General features: G+C 54.3%; 1 protein-coding gene and 1 long non-coding RNA gene across 6 annotated transcripts in view; both read right to left on the minus strand.

Moving 5' to 3' along the window:
• The window catches only part of GRB10 (growth factor receptor bound protein 10), a 191,161-nt gene extending 176,845 nt beyond the window's left edge, over positions 1-14,316 (minus strand). The window contains exons 1-2 of one of the 5 annotated variants that reach the window (XM_042913980.1): positions 3,192-3,387; positions 2,963-3,094 (exon numbers count right to left, since the gene is read on the minus strand). The gene's annotated coding sequence lies outside the window, so the exon portion shown is untranslated. Of the gene's footprint in view, positions 1-2,962; positions 3,389-3,889; positions 3,945-14,139 lie in introns of those variants that run through there. The other 4 variants (XM_042914000.1, XM_042913974.1, XM_042913990.1 and 1 more) reach the window with 4 other exon arrangements.
• A 1,596-nt stretch (positions 14,317-15,912) lies between these two features.
• LOC122205565 lies at positions 15,913-19,469 on the minus strand. The gene is made up of 2 exons (XR_006196138.1): positions 18,886-19,469; positions 15,913-16,489 (listed from the first exon to the last, which is right to left on the minus strand). It is a non-coding gene; the product is annotated as an uncharacterized LOC122205565 (long non-coding RNA).
• Positions 19,470-20,823: the final 1,354 nt, after the last annotated feature.

The following is a 20,823-nucleotide window of genomic DNA, read 5'->3' on the forward strand; positions in this document are numbered from 1 at the left end:
GCAGATTAATAGAAAGCAGGATAATCAAGCACACGAGCGGCTCAAAGCCAAGGCTGAGCGTGCACGGAAGCAGCGTGTCTGGACTCTCGCTAAGCGTCACGCGCTACACGGGGGGTCACACAATGCCACCAGCCTCCTCCCTTCCACCAGCCCTATGCAGGTGAACACATCTTTGAGTCTCATTTCACCGATGAGCTTAGTGGTGACCCACTCAGGCTCGCCACGTTAGGAAGGGGCAGACCCAGCGGGCAAACTGAGGCAGCCGGCCTCGTGCAAACATCGGTACGGGCCACTACTCTGCACAGAGCAAGAAGGGAGCAGAACACCTCCCCAGCACCCTGTCCCACAGGAGATGCCAAAACACACCGGCCACTCTGGTGGGTCCAGCCCAAGTCAATGCTCAAATCAAGGATCTCAACCATCGAGGGAAACCCGCAACCCCCAAACCTACATATAAATTTAATGGTTGAAAAATGGGAATGATATTCCAGCGTCCCCGGTGGCATCCAGTCGCAATGCACCAACTTCATGCCCAGCATTCTGGGCGGGCATCCTATTTCCACCTTGACATGCTGCCTTCACAAACGGGCAAAACCACACACAGGACCAGTGAGGAAGCTTCCCTCTGCGTCCGGGCCATCTCTGCCACGGCAGAGGCATAAAGGGGAGATCCCCTCAGAGTCGGTGAACCCCAAAGGCAGAAAGTCAGGACCGCTCCTCTCTGCCTGTCCGAGGACATTCCACAACCCTGGGCCACGGCTTTCTCAGTTACCATCTCAAAGGACCGTCCTGCCATTTTTCTTCCTATCATTACAGAAGAGCCTTTCTAGAAAGGTTTTACGTTTCCCCACTTTCGTGTCCTTCCAGGTATCAGGCTCCGTGATCCCCAGGAGCAGGGACAAAGCCTGTTCCGTGGAGAGGAGTTCAGAAGTTCCTCAAAGCCGGAGAGGACAGTGGAGACGAGGTGTCCCTGCCAGAGGCAGAAAGAGGGGGAGCACAGACAGCTCCCCAGAAGCGTGCAGCTATGACTCTAATACCAATCCAATGCCAGCAGGTGCCTGAACGGATGAGATCTGTTATACACCCATTAGCATGCAGACCTTCTAGAAGGTTGCCAGATCCCCCAAGTGCCCATCTGCCAGCCTCGCCCACCTAGGAGCTTAACTGTCTCAATTCCTTCCTTGATTTCCCATGGTTCTACCATTAAGCAAAAAACAAGGACAGGTTAAAGAAGAAAACCTTCACTAGGCAGCAAAAGTCCTATTTCAATTCTGAACATGGTGGTGACCTAAATGAAAGGCACGGCAAATACTCTCTCCCCAGGAGCCCTTGCTTAACACACTGCCCCCCTGAACCAAGCAGACGCCCCCTCAGCTCCCAGTGCTGACAGGAACCCAGCTCGCCCCAGACACCGGCTCAAGAACACCCTGTCACCCTCCTACCGGTTTGAGAAAGGGACAGAATTCCAAGTGAATCGGTTCCTGAAACAATGCCACCTTCAAAGCATTACGCTTTACCAGCTACACCAACCCAGAACGTCCACAGCTCTAATGGGGCTGGTCTCTGTTCAGGCAGGACTGTGGTTTCCGTGCGTTATAAAGTCTCAGACCCGCCACCCGGTCAAAATCAAAGTTTCATGCTAGCTCCTAGATTCGGACTCCAGCTCTCTCCCGCTGGAGGCTGACTGGCCTCCCAGACTGGCCCTGGGTTCCGATCCCAACGGCCACCACCAATAACTCTCTAGACAAATAGCTGGCGAGAAGCCTCCCGGCTCTGGGTTCCTGATTCACAAAGGAAAGGCATTCTGCCCAGCCCAGCACCGCCCCCAAAGTGGTAAAGACCACAGGCGAGAGTCAACAGATGACTTCAGGGATACAAGGCTTTTATTAGAACGCTGTTTTAATGACACGAACACAACGGCCGTGTCAAACTCACGACATCCAAGTTTCCTCCCCCAAATAAGTGCATTTGGAGGATAAAAAGAAGTGCACAAAATGACAATGGCCTGGCGATCGGACAGAAATCTGGAAGGTTGGAAGCGACCAAAATGGTCACAGAGCCTCCTCTCCCTTCTCCAGGTGCGTGAGGCGGGCAGCAGGAGCCTCCCCCCGGGGCCGTTTCACTTTCAGGAACAATGGACTTGGGCAGCAGCACAAGACACACAGGGCTTAAAAAAAAAAAAAAATCCAAAGCTTAGGCTCTGGTGACAGCTCTGTCATTTGCCGGTCATGTGACCGCAGGCCTGCCAATTAACCTCCTGAGCCTCAGTTTCCCTACCAGTAAAACGGGGATCATGGGGCTGGAGGGGATTAAAGCAATAAGGTTCTTTGCAAGTCTCTTGCACCGTGAACTGCTCAGGGAGTATCAGTGGCGACACCTCTCAGTTACAGGAGCCACTTGCTCGGTGTGTAAGCCCGTCTGTCCTCAAATTCCCTCCCTGTAATCTGGGGATTGGCCTGCGTGGCCCTTCTCTTTTAAGTGTTCCCAATAAAACTCAACTATTATGTGCAGTAATCCTACAGTTCAGATTTTTAACAGGAAGGGGAAAAAAACGGTCATCCAGAATCATTCCTGGAAACACATATTTGGTTTTGGGGCTTTCCCTTAATAAAATCCTCCCCTAAAAGACACCTCGCCATCCCCTGTGTAGGGGAAAACTTCCTCCTCTGCAGAAACCTCGATTTTACCTATTTTTCCTCTGGGAAAGAAAGAGAGGGAGACACTAGGTCAACCCCGGTGAGAAACGAGCAGCTTTGTGCTGTAAACTCTAGCCAACGCCTGTTGCTGCGCTCACCAACATGTGTTCTGAGTAAAACTGAGCGAAACGTTAAAGAGAGCACCATTTCTGAAAAGTCGGGGGCTCCAAACGGCTGAATCAGCATTTTCGGAAACAAAGTGTTCCGGGCCTGGCCTCGTAAACAGCAGCACAGAGAAAGTTGTGCAATAACGCGTATTTACTCACGAGCGCTACTTGTTTTGGGGCCTTTTTTCTTTGCATCTCTTCAATGAAAGTGGATACAACGTTTGCAGGCACGCGATCTTTCCCGACGCGTCGCCAAGCTCCGGGAGCGGGTCCACGTCCCCCGCGGCTCCCCTACCCTGCCCACCGTTCCGGTCAGGGGCGAATGGCACAAAGTTGGCGCTCCTTCCACCGCCCGGAAAAGACGAACCCCATCAAAAGTCGAGAATACCCTCATTTCCATAACGCACAGGCTGCAGGGCAGTCGCAAGGCAGGCGTTTGGAGAGGCGACCAGCGAAGGCGGAGAGTTGCATCAGAAATTTCCTTCTGCGAACCGTCTGGCTCTTATCGCGTTTCCACGGCTGGCGGACGGCTGATCCGCGAGCCCACAACTTGGTGTTAGGCCCCAGCGGCGGGTAACGGGGCCACTAACAGAACCAAAAAAAAAAAAAAAAAAAGCCAGGATCCCGCGGCCGGGCGGCGCTCCGGCTGGAGAGGGCAGGGCCCCACGGCCGCGGGCGCACGGGGGACTGCAAGGGCGGCCGGCGCCCACCCTCGGGGCGGCTCGGGAGCGCGGCCTCGGCGCTCAGGGCCCGGCCCCGGCCCGCGGGCGCCCGGCGTCGGGCAGTAGGGCTCGGGAAGGCGCCGCCCGGCCCCTCGACTCCCGGGTCGGGATCGCCGTGCGCGGACCCCCGCGCCCCGCCGCTCCCGCTCCCCGCCCCCCGGCTCCCGGCTCCCCGCCGCGCGCCGCAGCCCCCGGCCCCGAGGCGACGCCCTTCCGCCCGCCCGCCGCGCCCCCGCGGCGCCCGGCGTCCCCGGCCCGCCGGCCGGAGCGCAGACAATGACGGCGCGGGGAGCGCCCGCCCGCCGGGCCCGGCCGCGCCGACCACAAAGTAACTTGCCGCCGCGCTCCCCGCCCAACTCCGTACCTGCCGCGGCGCCGCTCCCGGCCGCCTCCGCGTGGCCGCCGGCGACCCTCGGCGCGGCCGGGGCGAGGGCGGCGCGCAGGGCGGTCCCGGCCCCCCGCGCGCCGCCGCCCGGAAAGGGGGGGTGGGGGGGCGCTGCGCGCAAACTTTGGGCTCCGCGCGGGTCTCCGCGGCCTCCGAGCCGAGCCCGCCGCCGGCGCGCCGTTCGCGTCCCTTCCTGCCTCCTCCCGGCCTCCCCACCCCCTCGCTGGGCTTTAAACCCGCCCGGCCCCGCCCGCCGCCGCCCGCCTCCGCCCGCCTCCGCCGCCTCCGCCTCCTCCCCCTGCCGCTTTTCCTGCTCCTCCTCCTCCTCCTCGTCCTCCTCCTCCTCCTCCTCCTCCTCCTCCTCCTCCTCCTCCTCCTCCTCCTCCTCCTCCTCCTCCTCCTCCTCCCGCCGCCGCCGCCGCCGCCGCCGCCGCCGCCGCCGCAGCCCGGACCGCTCGGCGGCCGCCAGCGCGGGCGGAGCCGCGGCCTGGGCGCAGGGTGGGGCGCGCGGGGGCGCGGGGGGCGCGGGGGGCCGCACCCGGGGAGGCCTCTGCCCGGGCAGGCGCGGAAAGGCACAGCTGTGCAGGGGCGAGGGGATTCCGCGTCCTGCCCCCCCACCCCCACCCCAGGGCCCCCAGAGTGCGGGATCCGGGCAGCCCAAGCTCTGGCGCCAGCGAAGGACACCGTCGGACCTGTCCCGAAAGGCAATTTGGGAGCGAATCCTTTGAAACTCAAAAGTATTAACCGTGCAGTCCAAATCCTTGATCCCGGGTGCAGCGGGAGGACCAGATGGACCAGAGGGACCAGCTGCGGATGCCCGGACTCTGTCGTGGGCTGGCGGTCCCTGTCCGGGAAAGGAGAACCTGGGTTTGCGGTGTCTGCCCACAGCCAGCCAGGTCTGAGGCCTCGCCTCTCTGAGCCTCGGTTTCCCCATCTGCGGGTGGAGTGGGGAGGCCCTACGTACTTCAATGCAGCCAAGCCTCAATGTCCTGGTCTTTGAAATGGGCTAATGAGCATGCCTGAGAGTGATGTCCCAGGGGTTAAATGAGGTCATAGGTATAACAAACTGACTAGCACGAGGGAACCCCGAATTCATGGAAACCATTGCCATCAATGTGGTTATGAATGTCTCCCCCCAATCAAAATTATGATACAAATAGGATATTAACTATAATTACATCTTCTTCTGGGTCTTTAGGCGGAAACAGCCACCACAATAACTTACCTTTATTCAGCACACATTTTGTACCAAACATCACTAATCTTAATTAAGCCCCACTCTGAACCTCTGGGAGATGCCCACTGTACAGACGGGGAAACCAAATCTTCTGGAGGTTGAATAACTTGTTGAAGGTCAGGTAGCTGATAAGTGCAGAGTAAGGATGATGCCAAAACACTTTGTGGCATTTTTTTATAGCTCCTGCTTTTCCCACCTTTGGACAGAATGTATCAATGAAGGGTCATCCTTTCCTGTAACTAAAATAGGCCTCCTGAAAGGCTCTACTGTTTGCTCCAAGCTGAGAAAACCATGAGATGAACATCTAGAGAAAATGGTACGAAGGAGCTTAGATTCCTGGAAGAAGAAAACCCAAGGATTCCTGTTGTAGACAAAGGGTGGAGAGAAAATTCAGGAGAAAACTCAATTTGGGCGTCTTCTCAAAAGTATATAAGGTTTGAATCTTACAGCTTTGCCAAAGGCCCCCATTAGCAACGAATGCCTGCACCAGGCAGAAAGCCTGATAGGCAGGGAGCTTCGATAGATGTTTGAAAAGCATCTATATACATATGCATATATTTTTTGCATCACTTGTAGTAAGCTCCCTGCACTGTAGTCTCTCACTCCTGTATAGTTTGATTATGTCTCTCCTGAAGCACTGACATTATCTTACATAACCATAGCACAGTTACCAAATTCATAAATTTACACTGTAAAACACTTGCATATAATCTAGGTCCATATCCCAATTTTGCCTGATGATCTGAGAATCTTTCTCTTTTTTACAGTGTTTTTTACAGTGTTTCTTTCTCTTTTTTTTTTAATTTTTTTTTAATTTTTTAATGTTTATTTATTGTTGAGAGAGAGCAAGAGAGGGGCGGAGAGAGAGGGCGACACAGAATCCAAAGCAGGCTCCAGGTTCCAAGCTGTCGGCACAGAGCCCTACACAGGGCTCAAACCCACAGACCACGAGATCATGACCTGAGCCGACGTCGGACGCTTAACCCACTGAGCCGCCCAGGCGCCCCGTGTTTCTTTCTTTCCATCTCAAGATTCTGTCGAGGGTCAGGTGTCATATTTAGCTGCCTCACAATGGCTGGGCTTTCCAACATTACTGTTCACTGAGAAAGGATCAAAATAAATGTCCTCAAGTGTTGGCATGCTGACATTGGTCCCCAGGATTCCTAGGACAGGCCCTCATTCCCTACATTTTCCAGCTCCTTGCAGACATCCGCACATGCCTCTCCCTCGGGGCAGGGCCCATTCAGTACCACTTGATGATCCAAGTTCATGAACTTGTCACTCTTGTTGTGGCCCTCGAAACTGCAGCTGTCCCCGGGGCCGAGCCAATTCTGTGGACACATTGCACCTCAGTGCCTTCTCCTGCTGCAAATTCCAAACGCTCACAGGCCACATGCTTCCTCTCAGAGGGATGCAAGCCGGATGGCCTACAGCCATGCAGTGTAGACATTACCCTCGAGAACCCAGCCTGCCAGGGGCCAGGCGTTGTGGCTTTGTGTTCAAGGGCTTTACCAAGGGGAAACGTACGGTTGCGATCAGGTGTCAGGACAAGAAACAGGATTTCGTGACACTGAGGAATTCAATTGTACAAACGCGTGCCAGAAGCCTCCTTCAGCTGAAAGTAGAGAATCTGCTAGCCTCTAATTATACTTGGTAATGAATTGGTTAATATCTGTCTCCTCCGTTGGCTGTACGCGTGTGACTAGGGTAACCCAGTGCTGTTCACCAGTGTCACCCCAGCAGGGGGAGTGCCGGGCACTCAGTGAAATAAGTCCTCACTGCAAACTAGCGTCTCGCGAATGAATTTACCAATACAGCCAATGCATGGAGTAAATGAATGATAGGACCTGGGACCCGGGCACCGTCTCATACCTTGCCAGCCGCCTTGGCAAAGGAAAAGGGAATAAGGTGAACGGCCCCTTGGCAGTGAAATGCCCTGGCCAGAGGTGGCCCTCACTTCTTCCATGGGTGAGGCCAGTCCTGGGGTCTGCCTGTGTGCAGGCACGTACCTGGCAGTCAGCTGGAACCAGTGGTCAACAGCGCTTTGTACGACCTGCTCTCCCCCCTCACCATGGGTGGGGAATTGATCTGGAATCATAATACAATCACAGCGCCTGCCACAGGCAGGTACCTGTTTGCACAGCTGACCCCTGGGCCAGTCCCACCGTGTAGAGTTCACCTTCCTTCCCCCCCCACCCCCACCCCCGGGGGTCACTCTGCACCGTGAACAGCCTCTGTCATGACCCAACTTGCACACCAGTATTTCAAACACAGCCGTTCCTTGACTCCCGTAAACAGGAGGAATCCAGGCTGCCCCTCCCCCTGCATACAGAGGCGGGGAGCCTGGTGAGGTTCAGAGAAGGCTTCTCCGTGGTGGAACGCTGCAGCGATATCCTGGAGGATCCAACATGGTAAGTTCTGTAAGGCAGGAACCAAGGGGAGGGAGAGGCATTCGCCTCACCAAGGTAATCACATTTGATTATACCATGTGGGCGGTAGGGCTGGCAGGCACGGGGCGTCAGGAGATGTGACAAGAGACCAGGCTGGAAGGCGAAGAAGGGACTCTTTGTCATGCTCCGGAGTTTCTCCTTTATTCCAAAGGCAATGAGAGGGAACGGGATCTTTTTGTCCTGGGTGCGGCTAACTGGATTTCCCCCAAAGTGGAATTGTCCATAGTCCCCCCCCCCCCAACAGCCCCACTTCCCTTGGTCCCTAAGCAGCAATTGATTGGAGGATGGCGGGGAGGGGAGACATTTGGCCCAAGGATTCCTGATTGTAGGTTGGCTTACCAGTGGGTGGAAGGACACCTGCCCCTGGGAGTCTGAGCCGGAAGTGCCTTGAGGCCCTGAACGGTCAGACCGGGTGAGGAACAGCTGGGCCAGGCTCAGTTTGTGAGGGGACATGCTGGGTCACAAGCCCCAAATACATGCCCTCTGTCTCCCATCTCCCCAGGTCTGGGTGACGGGAGGCTCTTGTTTCAGATTCCCATGGTAATCCATTTTTCTTACGAACTCTCCTCGAATCAAAATGACTTGATATCCCAGAAGAGGTTCACTGAAGGATGTTAGGATGTTTCTTTTATTTTTCCTTAATGTTTATTGATTTTGAAGAGAGGCTCTGTGCAAGTGGGGGAGGGGCAGACAGAGAGGGAGAGAGAGCATCCCAAGCAGGTTCCACACTGTCAAGCCCAGCGCGGGGCTTGAACTCAGGAACCATGAGGTCGTGATCTGAGCCGAAACCAAGAATCTGACACTGAACCGACGGAGCCACCCCAGGGCCCCTGAAGGATGTTTCTTAAGTCTGGTTTATTGAGATTTACTTTACCTTCAGAAAAAAAATCACATTTTATGGGATTTGGGCAAGGTATACAATTGTGTCACCATGACGTCAGTGAAGATACAGACCCGTGTCGTTGCCCAAAAGCTTCCCTCTTGGCCCTGCGGCCCCCGCCCCAGTCCTGGCAACCTCTCTCTTCTACTTTCTTGCTCCCAGTTTTGCCTTTTTGAGATTGTCATATGGATGAAATCACATGGTAGGTGGCCTTTTCTGCCTGGCTTTTCTCACCTACCGTAATGCATTTGGGATTCACCTATGTCAGTTCATGCGTCAACAGCTGTTCCTTTTTAAATGCTGCATACGACGCATGGATGCCTGTGCCTCAATGTGTTTATCCACTCACTGGCTGATGAAAATTTGGGCAAGTCCCAATTTGGGGCAATTATGAATAAAACGGCCACGCGGGTTTTTCTGGGGACGTCAGTTTTCATTTCTCTTGGGTAAATAATAGAAGTGAGATTGCTGGGTCGTATGATATGTATTTGACTTTATAAAAGCCCACCAAGGGGTGACTGGGTGTCTCAGTCGGTTCAGTATCCGGCTCCTGATTATGACTCAGGTCATGATCTCACGGTTTGTGAGATCGAGCCCCGTGTCTGGCTCTGCACTGAGCCTGCTTGGGATTCTCTCTCCCCCACCCTGCACCTCCCCCTCCCTCATAATAAATGAATAAACATGAAATAATAATAATACTAAAGAACCCACCACACTGCTTTCAAAGTGATCAAAGCCATTTGAACCTGCACCAAAAATGTCTGAGCATTCCAGTTCCTCCCTATCTTGATTGATATGTGGTATCGTCAGGCTTTTGACTTTCAGGCATTTCACTTGGTGCGTGATGGTATGTCATTCTGATTTTAATTTGTGTTCTCCTCATGGCAAATAGTGTGAGCCTTTGCAAGCACCTCCTGGGGCTCTTTCTGAGGTATCTCCATTGTAACTGAAAGAATGTTGTGCTCCTTAGGGTGATTTGGGCTGCGGGGAACAGAGCAGGGCTCACCACCCCCCTCCCTCCCTGCCATCATCCAGGACCTCCGCACCTCCCACCCTGCCCTCGGCCACTCCCACTGCCGGCTCTGCCCTATAACTGTCCTCCGTGCTGTAGAGGTCACAGTGCATATGTAGCCCCAGGTATCACTTCCCCTTATAGCTGCATCCGAAGGCAGAAAGGAAACATTCCTCCTTTCTATAAGGTTCCTCATTCTAGAAGGCTCCAGATTTCTTCTCACATCTCAGTGGTCAAAATATGGTCTCGGGCCCAAGCCCTGGCAGCACCTGGCGCCTTTAACCTCTCTCTTGCGGGGTACAGTGTCAGTCAGCAAGAGAGGAGGCTCGAGAGAAGGGTGGTTGGTAAATGAATGACCAGCAGCCTCTGGCCAAAAGCATGTAGCCTTTATGGCAGTGAAAAGCCAAGACCCCCACCTCCTTTAAAAGTGGCTTCCTGGGGCTCCTGGGTGGCTCAGTCGGTTGAACATCCGACTTTGGCTCAGCTCATGATCTTTCAGCTTGTGAGTTCGAGCCCTGCATCGGGCTTGCTGCTCTCAGCACAGAGCTGGCTTCATATCCTCTGTCTCCGTCTCTCTCTGCCCTCCCCTGTTTGTGCTCTCCATCAAAAAATAAGCAAACATTATATATATACATATACATGTATATATATATGCATATATATATGTTTGCATATATATATACATGTATATGTATATATATTCCGAGTGCATGCAATTCTGAATCCCAAGGTATGCAAACCCAGTTATGCCTCTAAACCGTGGGCTCCTTTTCAGCCACTTAAAAAATAGTCAAGCCAGCCCTTAAACTCAATTAGAAGTTAATCACCCACTCATAGCATACCAACTCTACTTAATGAAATATATTTCCAAGCCCAACACGCTTGATGGTTTTAATAACCAACATTCCAGAGCTAAAAGGGGAATCCAAAATAAGAACAAAACTATTTAATGGGCGAAACGTATCAAGAGCGACTGAAGATTTAGTATGAGCACAACTTCCACGGTGCACGCGAAAGCTAGCGAAGGCTTGTTTTCAAGGCAGCATGGCAAAGTTAACGTTTGAATCGCTACACTGAGAAGCTGCTGCAGTTAGCATACGTTCTTTAAGAGGATTAATCTGCCTGCACGTCGTCCTGTGAGGCTACACAGAAAAAGAACAGCTAATCCCGGGGACGCACTGGAGGGATCCCACAGCCAGCGCTCGAGGTGGCGAGAAACCCCGTGCACGGGGAGGCCAGGGGAGCGAGTGCCCCATCCATCCTGGGGCCCCCAGTGCTCCTGCTCCACAAGTCTGTTTCACCATAATGTGCAGAGTTTATAACCCAGAGAAGTTGTTATTTAGCATACACAGCAACTGATGGGGTGACGATCTGGGACAGGTTTCTCCAGGAGAGAGTTTTTTCCTTTGTTCTCCTTACGTTTAGTTTTATCTCTTCTCCCTCTTTCTTTCACTCCCTCACCCTCCAAACGAGCCCTAGTTCTTTTTATTTTATTTTTTATATTTATTGTTTTGGGGGGGAGAGGAGGGGCAGGAGGAGGGGCAGGGGGGCAGAGGGAGTGGAGGCAGTGGATGTGAAGCAGGCTCTGAGCTGAAGGGCTGTCAGCACAGAGCTCGACGCGGGGCTCGAACTCATGCATCGTGAGATCATGACCTGAGCCGAAGTCGGACGCTCAACGGACTGAGCCACCCAGGCGCCCCAACAGGTCCCATTTCTTCAGAACGTGCCTCACTGTCGGCAGGTGATAGCCGTACGTCCCGTCATACACGGTACCAGGCATTCTGTGTACATGTCACAGTTAATCCTATCAACCCGTTTTGAGGCGAACGTGATGGTCTCAATCTCATACTCAAGGAGGCTGGCTCAGAAACGCCCCGTGACTTCCCAAGGTCACTTAACCACGGGACCTGGGATTCGAAGCCACGTTTCTCTGACCCGAGTCCCACCATCTCCCACTCTCGGCTCCACTGTGGTTTCTTGTCAGTGTGTTATTTTTTATGTAACCGGCTATTTAAGGGTGTGACTGAATAGGATTTCTTTTGTGCAAGATCCCGCGATTAGATTTCAAGACTGCGGACTTCTGCGTCTTTACGGAAAGGGTTTTCCTTTGTTTTAGGATCAGAAGATGTGATGTCATTTCTGGTTGGGCACGTGTCCCTGAATCCAGTGTGGAAGAAGACATTAAGTGCTCTATTTTAGTTAGAGATTTTAAGCACCCCCCCCTCAAGTCCCCCTGCTTTGAAGGGGTTTCGGGGAGGTGGCTGGGAGGCTAGCTTGTGAATTCTGACGCATCTGGAGACCGGACACACCCACAGGATGGGCAGACCCAGAAATAGGCAAAGGACGGGTGGCTCAATCACTTACACGTCTGGCTCTTGGTTTCTGCTCAGGTCACAACCTCACGGATTCATGAGTTCAAAGGCTGTGCTGTCTTGTGCTCTGTGCCGGCGGGGTGGAGACTGCTCGCAATTCTCTCTCTCTCCTTCTCTCTCTGCCCCTCCCCCACTCGCACTGTCTCTGTCTCTCTCAAATAAAGAACAAAAAAAAAGGAAGAAAGAAGGAAGAGAAATATGCAAGGGAGGAGCTACCCCTGGAGAGGGGGGTCCGGGTCAGAGCAAACGCCATATATCCGAAAAGTCCACAAGAGGTCGGAGCCTTGCAAGCCGGTGACCCTCCTGGAGATGGAGCATCAGGTGACAGCCGAGCGTCTGTCACAGGGCAAGTGGATGGAGGTGGCTGCCAGGCACAGCCAGGGAGGGACGCCCAGAGCAGGCACCCAGTGCTCGGGCGAGGATGAGACAGTGCTTCGGTCCAGAAGGAAGTGGGTCAGGAGGTCAAGGTCTGTGCGTCATCAAGGCGGACACCCACCCCGTGGCTCGAACTGGGACGCGAGTCTACACAGACCGTCCATCCAGGGCACCTCCGTGAGACCTCTCCCGCCCAGGTTTCCCTTAGGACAAGACCCCACAAGGCCCAGCTTCTGCGGGGAGGAGTAAGGGCAGGAAATCACGCAGCTCTGAGAGCACTAAGAGTTCCAGTGGCTTCCGCGTCTGCTCTGGGTTCGCAGACACCATGTCCGCTTAATAAACACTGATGAGATGCTGACCACCTGTGAGCACAGGACAAGTCCAGGTGATGGCCGTGGCCCTCTTACAAAGGCTTCCTTAAGGGGACTCGGGGGGGTCACAACAGACCCCTAGAAGGAACCGTCGATGACCGGAGCAGAGGCACCCCCAGGAACTCCCTGCTAGGCAGGGACCCGAGAGTTCAGGAGCGCAGTCAGCAAGGGCTGCGGCTGGGAGCTGCTCCCCGAGAGCAACTCTGCCAGTCACATGTTTATGACAATCAGGAGACGGGATTGTCACCCACTGAGACAGCTGTCCTACTGCCTCGGGGGACATGCAAAGGGAGAACTGGGGGCTCTGTCTCCTGTTCAGGCCAAGAACGTGTGCTTGGGAATCAGGCCAGCCCCAATTCTAACATTGCTTCTCATTGTGTGGTTTGGGACTAAAAAAAATGACTCAGTCTCCTTAACCCCAATGTCCTTGGCTATAAAGTCAAGATAATAATTCTGGGGCGCCTGGAGGCTCAGTTGGTTAAGTGTCTGACTCTTAGTTTGGGCTCAGGTCATGATCTCATGGTCCATGGGATTGAGCTCCGTCTCGGGCTCTATGCCGACAGCTCAGAGCCCGCTTCAGATCCTCTGTCTTCCCGTCTCTCTCTGCCCCTCCCATGCTTGTGCATGCTCTCTCTCCCTCTCTCTCTCTCAAAAATAAATAAACTTAAACGTATTTTTTAAAATTCTTACCTTATATGATGGTTTTAGTAAATTTTTATATCTTACTTAATGCTGTCATTAGTGTTTCAATTTCTATTTTTTATTTTTTTTTTTTGAGAGAGAGAAAGAAAGCACGAGTGGGGGGAGGGGCAGAGAAAGAGGGAGAATCCCAAGCAGGCTCTGCACTGTCAGCACAGAGCCTGATGCAGGGTTCGAACTCACTCACGAACTGTGAGATCATGACCTGAGCCGAAATCAAGAGTCAGATTTCTAACCAACTGAGCCATCCAGGTGCTCCAATATTCCTTTTTTTTTTTTTTTTAACTTTATTTATTTATTTTGAGACAGAGAGAGAGAGAGAGAGCAGGAGCAGAGGAAGGGCAGAGAGAGAGGAGGAGGAGAAAGAGAATCCCAAGCAGGCTCTGCACCGTCAGCCCAGAGCCTGATGCAGGGTTCGAACTGACAAACCATGAGATCATGACCCAAGCCGAAACCAATAGTCAGACACTTAACTGACTGAGCCACCCAGGCGCCCTGTACTGTTTCAGTGTTCCATTGCAACATCATAAACCACCCCAAACTCAGCGATGTAACGCAAACACCATTTTATTACGTGTTATTATCTTTGCAGCCTGTGTGGGTCAGTAACGCAGACATGGCACGTAACCAGAGTTATCCCAGCGTCTTGTCATCAGAGCCATCCCGGCCCCTGTCTGAGTGATGCTTTAGCAGCGGGCATGGGAACCAATATGGAAGAAAGGTGAGTGAAGGAAGGAAAGAAGCTCCCTGGGGGTCTATGTATGGAGTCTCCTTCATTTCGGGGACACGGGCTATGAAAGAGAGTGTGGCACCCCCTGCCCGGGCAGCCTTACCTGGCTTCCCGGGGTGGCCAGCCCGGGAGGCAGCTGCCTCGTGGGCTCCAGGTAGAGCAGCAGAGCGAATGCGGGCCTGTGGCGTCTTCAGTCCCAAGAGCTGCTACGTGACATCAGTGTTTACTCTGTTACACTCTTGTTTGTCCTTGCGGCTTGTCACACCACAAGTGATGTAGTTGTCCACTCGGGTGCTTCATGGAAAGCACCCAGAAACAGGAACAGCATCACGGGGCCAGCCTCCCGCACAGAAGCCCGTGGCTGACCCCAGATATCCACGAGCGAGGGAGAGCTGTGTCATCGCGTGCTTTACCGTTTCCGGAGGAGTAGCCTTCCCAAGCGGGGAAGGCACAGGAGGAAGGCTTCAAACGCTGGGTGAGACTAGTACAGGGGCATCAGGTCTCAAGCGAGACCTTGAGCCATCACCCTCCCCTCCAGTGCCTGGTGGGGACGCCGGCCTGCAACAGAGCTTGGGCGTTTTGGGCGATGCACGTGACATCCTGTTATGCTGTTTGTCCTGCGTTTGAAAAAGACCTGTGTGTGCATACGATAATAGCAACACTTTGCTTTGGGGAACGTTTTCAGGAATCTGGTCACCCACATCCGTGGCTGGCACGTTCATCGAATGTCCCGAAGAATCTCTCCAACACTCGAGCCAACATGCCCGCACCAGCTGCGAAAGACACCTATTCGGGGCCCCCGCTCAAGCCCCCAAGAGTTGGGGCTGGCACCGAACTCCCAAGTTAGGTTCCTCCAGGACTGATGCGTCCGTTCCGGTCACACGGAGGGCAATTATTCTTCCAGAAGAATCACCGAGAGACGATATCTATCATGGTGAAGCTCACAGATTTTGGGGTTCCATCTGGCACAATACTCCCTTGCCTCGGGCCTTGGGCAAGTCATCCAACTACACTGAGCCTCGGGGTCCTGAAGCATAAGGCGGGGGCCACCTACCGCACATGACATTGATTACATGATGTGTCTAAAGCGTCCAGGGTGTGTGTGTGTTATGACCGCTGCCCACGGACGTCTCGGGGATGTGTAGACCAGCCATGCCTGTGGCGAGTGCCATCTTGCTCTGGTACCATACTCACGGTGCCCCTCGCCTGCATCCGGAACATGGGGAAGCAATGGCACCATGGCCACAGGGTGGTGTCGGGGGACTATCACCAGTAAACGTTGGGGACAACGCCTCCAAGTGAGGTACAGTGTATGGTGGGGATCCTCACAGCACCCCCCCATCCGCGGGACCATTATTCTCCGTGCTTCTCCTGCCACAAGGATGGTCCGACCTGTTATGGCCCCTGCTGCTCTCCTCCTAGCGGAAAATGACACTCAGAACAATAGCCCAGGAAGGCAGCTGACAGTGTCCAAGGAATGTACTTCTCCACATCTTGTGTGGGACAGAGCAGACTGTCCCCACCCCCACCCTGTTAGGTCGATCGGTCGTTTGAAAGGCCATGGGGGGCTGCCTGCAAGAGTGAGCTTGGAGCTGGGCCCTTCCTCCCCAGCTCAGAGACAGATGGAGAAGGAAGGGACTTCGCTTTGGTGGACAAACAGTCGTCCATCCCCTCCTCCAGGGTTTCAGTTACTCATGGCCAACCGCAGTCCGGGAGTAGATAATCCCCCCCCCCCCCGATGAATCCTCAGCTTAACACTGCGTCACATCGCCTACGCCACTCACCTCCCTCCGTCTCATCACGGGGGCCTTTCATCATCCCACGTCATCCCAAGAGGGGTGAGCGCGGGACAGCAAGATATTTAGACAGAGCGAGACCGCATTCACCTTACTTTTATTACAGTGTGTTATAATTGTTGTCCTTTATCATTACTGTTAAACTCTTACTGTGCCTGCTTTATAAATTAAAAAAGCTTTATCCCGGGTGGGTATGTACGGGAAAGAAACCATAGCACGTGTAGGGGTGGGTACTCTCTGTGGTTTCAGGCATCCGCTGGGGGCCTCGGGACACGTCCCCCGTGGATAAAACCAAAGAAAGAACACCAAAGAAAGAAAGAGGGAGCGGTGCCCCGTGACACTGAGCATCTCTCCTCATGGGAAAACAGCTCCCGTGTCCTTCACGTGACGTTTACTTTTATTCCCAAGCTTTTACAAGAAGACTTAGAAATACTTAGAACGTTGACTACTTATGCAGCCCTCTGCTCTCCCCCCTACTTGCGACGTGCGTGTGTGTCCATTTCCAAGTGCTAGCAGAGAGTTCAAGTTCAGTATCCATCAGGGGCTGGCAGGCACCCTATGAATCGCCCCTCCACGGGCACGTCTGGTTGGGCAGTTGAGGCCGTTCCAATTTTTTGGCTGCTATGAACAGGACCACAAGAAACACCCTCGGGCACGCTGCTTAAAAAAAAAAAAAAAAAAAATCCTTCACATATCTCGTTAGAACGTAGCGGGTTGCCTCCCCCTGTCGTGTTGGGGTCAGGGAAGAGATGAGTCACTTGGGTCACCATGAACAAAGCTGTCCAGTTGGAATATGCCTGGTAGCGGACACAGAGGCAGCTGGCTGGTCCCAGAGGGCGCAGGCCTGCTCTTGAACCCCCCCCCCCCACCCGCTTCTTCTTGGCCCTCCTTCCTGCCGGCTGGCACCTGCCCCCTCGTGTCTGCCTCTCATCACTGGCATTCTCCAGGATTCCGTGGCTCCTTCGGCTCTGACCAGCCAATTACCCAACGGTTTCCATTTGCACTGCCAGCAGGGCTCAGTCTGACTCTGCATGGTTCCTATTCCTCAGAGGGCGTATTCCTTCGTCCAATGCGAATTCACAAAGGTGGGGGGGGGCATAAGTAGGGTGTATCATGGGGGCAGGGATTCAGGAAGGGAGCCAAATTCAGTTTAACTTCGTCTCCCAAGGGAGCGTCGCAAGACCCACTCCCACAACGTAGGGACTAGTGAGCACCACCATCTAATTGGCTCACGACTTGCCCGGCCACTGATTAGGACTGGCCCTAGGACGTTTTCCTGCCAGCCTAGCCTGGGGTCCCTGCTGTAGCAGCAGTCAGAGGAAGGGTGGGTGGGGCCATGGGGCCTGCGAGGTTTAGGGGGACAGGCTGCCTGTGCTGCCTTGCGGGCTCCCCAGACTTCCTTTCCTGTCTTGGGGGGCAGGGACAGGTCCCTGCACACAGGTCTTCTCAACATCCTATTGGCCGAAGCCAGTCACGTCCCAGGCCCTGTGTCACCTTGGGAGAGCGATACCCAAGGACACGTGCGTCGACATGGAAGTCCATACATAACCTGGGAAACTCCACAGAAAATACCTTTCCTTCTCCTTTGGAAGCGTGCCTCCTTTCTGGATCCGGCCACTGTGAGTTAGTCTCTTTTTGGTAAACTTTATCATTATCTCACAAATGGCATAATCTTCTTGCCTTTTTTTTTTTTTTTTTTTTTTTTTTTTTTTGCTACCTTTGTTAAAAGTATTGTTAAGTGGAAACGTTGAAAATGCACCCGGAGGAGCGCCTGGGTGGCTCAGTCGGTTAAGCGTCGGACTTCGGCTCAGGTCACGATCTCGCGGTCTGTGAGTTGGAGCCCCCCGTGGGGCTCTGTGCTGACTGCTCAGAGCCTGGAGCTCGTTCCAGATTCTGTGTCTCCCTCTCTCTCTGACCCTCCCCTGTTCATGCTCTGTCTCTCTCTGTCTCAAAAATAAATAAACGTTAAAAAAATTAAAAAAAAAAATGCACCCGGAATGTGGCAATTCTGCCTGGGCACTTACGCTTTCATTTGTATATACCAGGAGGTGGTTCCCAAACCTGGGATCCTCGGCCAGCCTGGGGGAGGGGTGGGGATCAGCTCAGCTGGGGCTCAGCGTACAGGAGGGGCAGCACCGTGAGGCATCACACAGCCACCCCGCAGCTGGCCGCCCGGCCTCAGGCGGCTCCCCTAGAGACAGTGCGGCCCTGCCAGGCAGCCAGGCTCAGCGGGTCCAGCCCAGTGCGGTGCTGGTGAGGTCAATCCAGACACGCTTGCGCCCCCCCCCCACTCACGTGGACATTGGACCAGGCGTTGGTCCCAGGGCTTACATGCTGCTCCTGGACCTCTTGTAGCTGATCCAGGAGGGGGTGGGGGTGGGGGCCGCCTGTTTCCATGATTCATAACCGCCCTCCCTGGCCCAGGCCTCGGGTTTCCGTCACTCACAGGCTTTACAAAAGCCTCAAGGTTTGCAACAAATGGTGATTCTCACACAGGTACACCTCTCACACAGGTGAAGGTGGTCTTCAGGGACAGCATCCAGAGTCTCCCCCCTGTCCCCCCACCTGCCTGCTGTCCTCCTACCTGTCCTCTATCTCCCTCACCTGCCCACTGTCTTCCCCCCACCTGCCCCCTAGAGAGCACGCCAGGGCTGGCACAGGACCTACAGGACCTTCAGGAGGGCCCCCCCGCGGGGCCAGACTAGGCCATGAGCTCACAGAGCGCGAGAACTTGCAAAACGTAGGTGCCTGACAAATGCGGGCCCCACAAGTGCCGTCAAAGTTCAGGTGAACACTATTAAGGCCGAGCAGTGAGGCCAGATGGCAGGTGTGAGTCTGCGAAGGAGGGAGAGAGCCGGGAGGGAGAAAGAGACGGGTGCTACTCGCGTTCTCTCCACCCGTCTCTTTCTCTCCATCACAGACACACACCTCTCGGGATTCTGTCCTTTTCTCAACTGACCTTTCTTCGAGAATCTTCCACACACCGCTGCTCGGCTGTTCCCCAGATTGGCCGATGGCCCCAGCCCGCACGGCGTCCCAGCTCACCCACCTACCAGACATATCTGCTTGTGGTCTGTGCTCTGCACACACTTCAGGCTCAGCATGGCCAGCCCGGAACTCCTGGGGAGTTGGGGGACCCTAGCTACCACCCTCTTTCTTCTTGTGGTCAGTCCCCAAGGCTGCGCTGCCCAGAGCACTGCTTCTCAGGGCACCGTCCCCGGACAAGCAGCATCCACAACTCCTGCCAATGTGGTAGAAATGCAGCCTCTGGGTCCCATGCAGGCCGACTGAATCAGACCCGCGGGGTGGTTGAGCCGTCCCCGTTCTAACCACTTGTGGCGCGCTGGCCCCGGAGAACCGCTGGCTTAGGGCCGGGAACAGGCAGGACTCCTCCCGACCGCTGTGCGTGCATTTCCTGGTACCGATCCTGGGTATTTATTCAAACCGCGTTGACACCCATTGAGACATGTCAGGTGCAGTGTGCATGGGAGGAAATGGCCCATGTGGCCGCAGCACTCTCAGTCCGGGGTCATGCCTGTGACACTGGTCCCTCACTCTGCACCCGGGGAGGGCCCCAGAGCCTGCACCACGCCGGGCTCTGCAGAAACGCACATGGCGCATCGGCAACTAGAAAGTGGCTGAGGGGAACCGGGAGTGAACTAGCTGAAATATGCTGGAACTCTCTCAACATTTCTTTAATTGCAACGTCATGCTGATTCATTTAACGGACGAGCTCCGGGCACACCGACTCGGAAGCTGATTTGTTTGAGGAGATTACGCGATTTCCCGGGACCCATGGGAAGTCACGTGACGCACGGCAGCCAACCGAGGGGGCGGGGGGGGGGGGCTAGGGCGCGAGCGCTGATGTAATCGAATTGTGGGCGTGAGCGGTGATGTAAGCCTGGCATGACTCAGCGCCCCATCCCTCCAGCACCTGTTCGGGAAATGTGTGGAGACTGAGCTGGCTTGCAGTGCGGCAGTGAAACAATGTCCCCAGGTCATAGGTGAGTCAGCAGCAGTGGAACCCAAATGAGAGAAGATAAGATACCTGCCCCAAGGCAGAGGGAGCCGAACCCCGAGGGAGAGAGGGAAGGAGGAGGGGCAGGCTTTCTGGCACCTTCCCAGGCCAGGCCCACAGCTTTGCTGCTGGTCAGAAGGGGAGCCAGGGTGAGCCTCTGTTCTCTGCAGCTAAAGGAGGTTGGGCTAATCCAGCCTCTGAAACTTACGCTTTATCTCGCAAGTCCTTTGAGTAACATACTTTTTTTTTTTTTTTTTTTAATCTTATTTACTTTGGAGAGAACAAACCAGGGAGGGGCAGAGCCGGGGAGACAGTCCCAAGCAGGCCTGGTGCTGTCAGCGCAGAGCCCCATGCGGGCTCGAACTCAGGAACTGTGAGATCATGACCTGAGTGGAAACCAAGGGGCGGACACTTAACCGACACTTAACCAGCTGAGCCACCCAGGCGCCCCTTGAGTAACATACATTTTATTGCCATTTATAGGGAAGGCAGCGTGGCTACCTTGGTTCAAATGTTATTTCTTCTTTGTCTCTAGCTGGCCAGTGTCGGACAAGGTACTTAACCTCTCTGACACCATAGTGCCAGGATCAAAGACTTACTCGGTAAACAGTAGCGGGTCTAAGCTATTCCCGCTCTATCCCAGTATTCCCGGTGGTGTGCGCAGACCTCCAGAAATCCAACCCAAGTTAATTTAACCATTCATTCCGTAGTGGCCTGGATCCGATGAGATAGAGTGCATGGCCAGGCTTTATAAACTCTATAAAGTGCTGCGTAAATCAGTTGCTTTCAAAGTGAGGTTCCCAGAGCAGCATCAGCATGATTGGGGAACTCAGGGCGGAGCCTGGACCTCCCAGTGGGGAAAGGTTGTGGGGGGAAGGGGACACAGCGTGGATTCTGATGGAAGCTCTCCTGTGACAGGAAAAGGAACTGTGTGCCTCATTTTGTGGGAACTGATTTTCCACATCCCATGTCA

Source organism: Panthera leo, chromosome A2, assembly GCF_018350215.1.
Source record: "Panthera leo isolate Ple1 chromosome A2, P.leo_Ple1_pat1.1, whole genome shotgun sequence".
NCBI lineage: Eukaryota > Metazoa > Chordata > Mammalia > Carnivora > Felidae > Panthera > Panthera leo.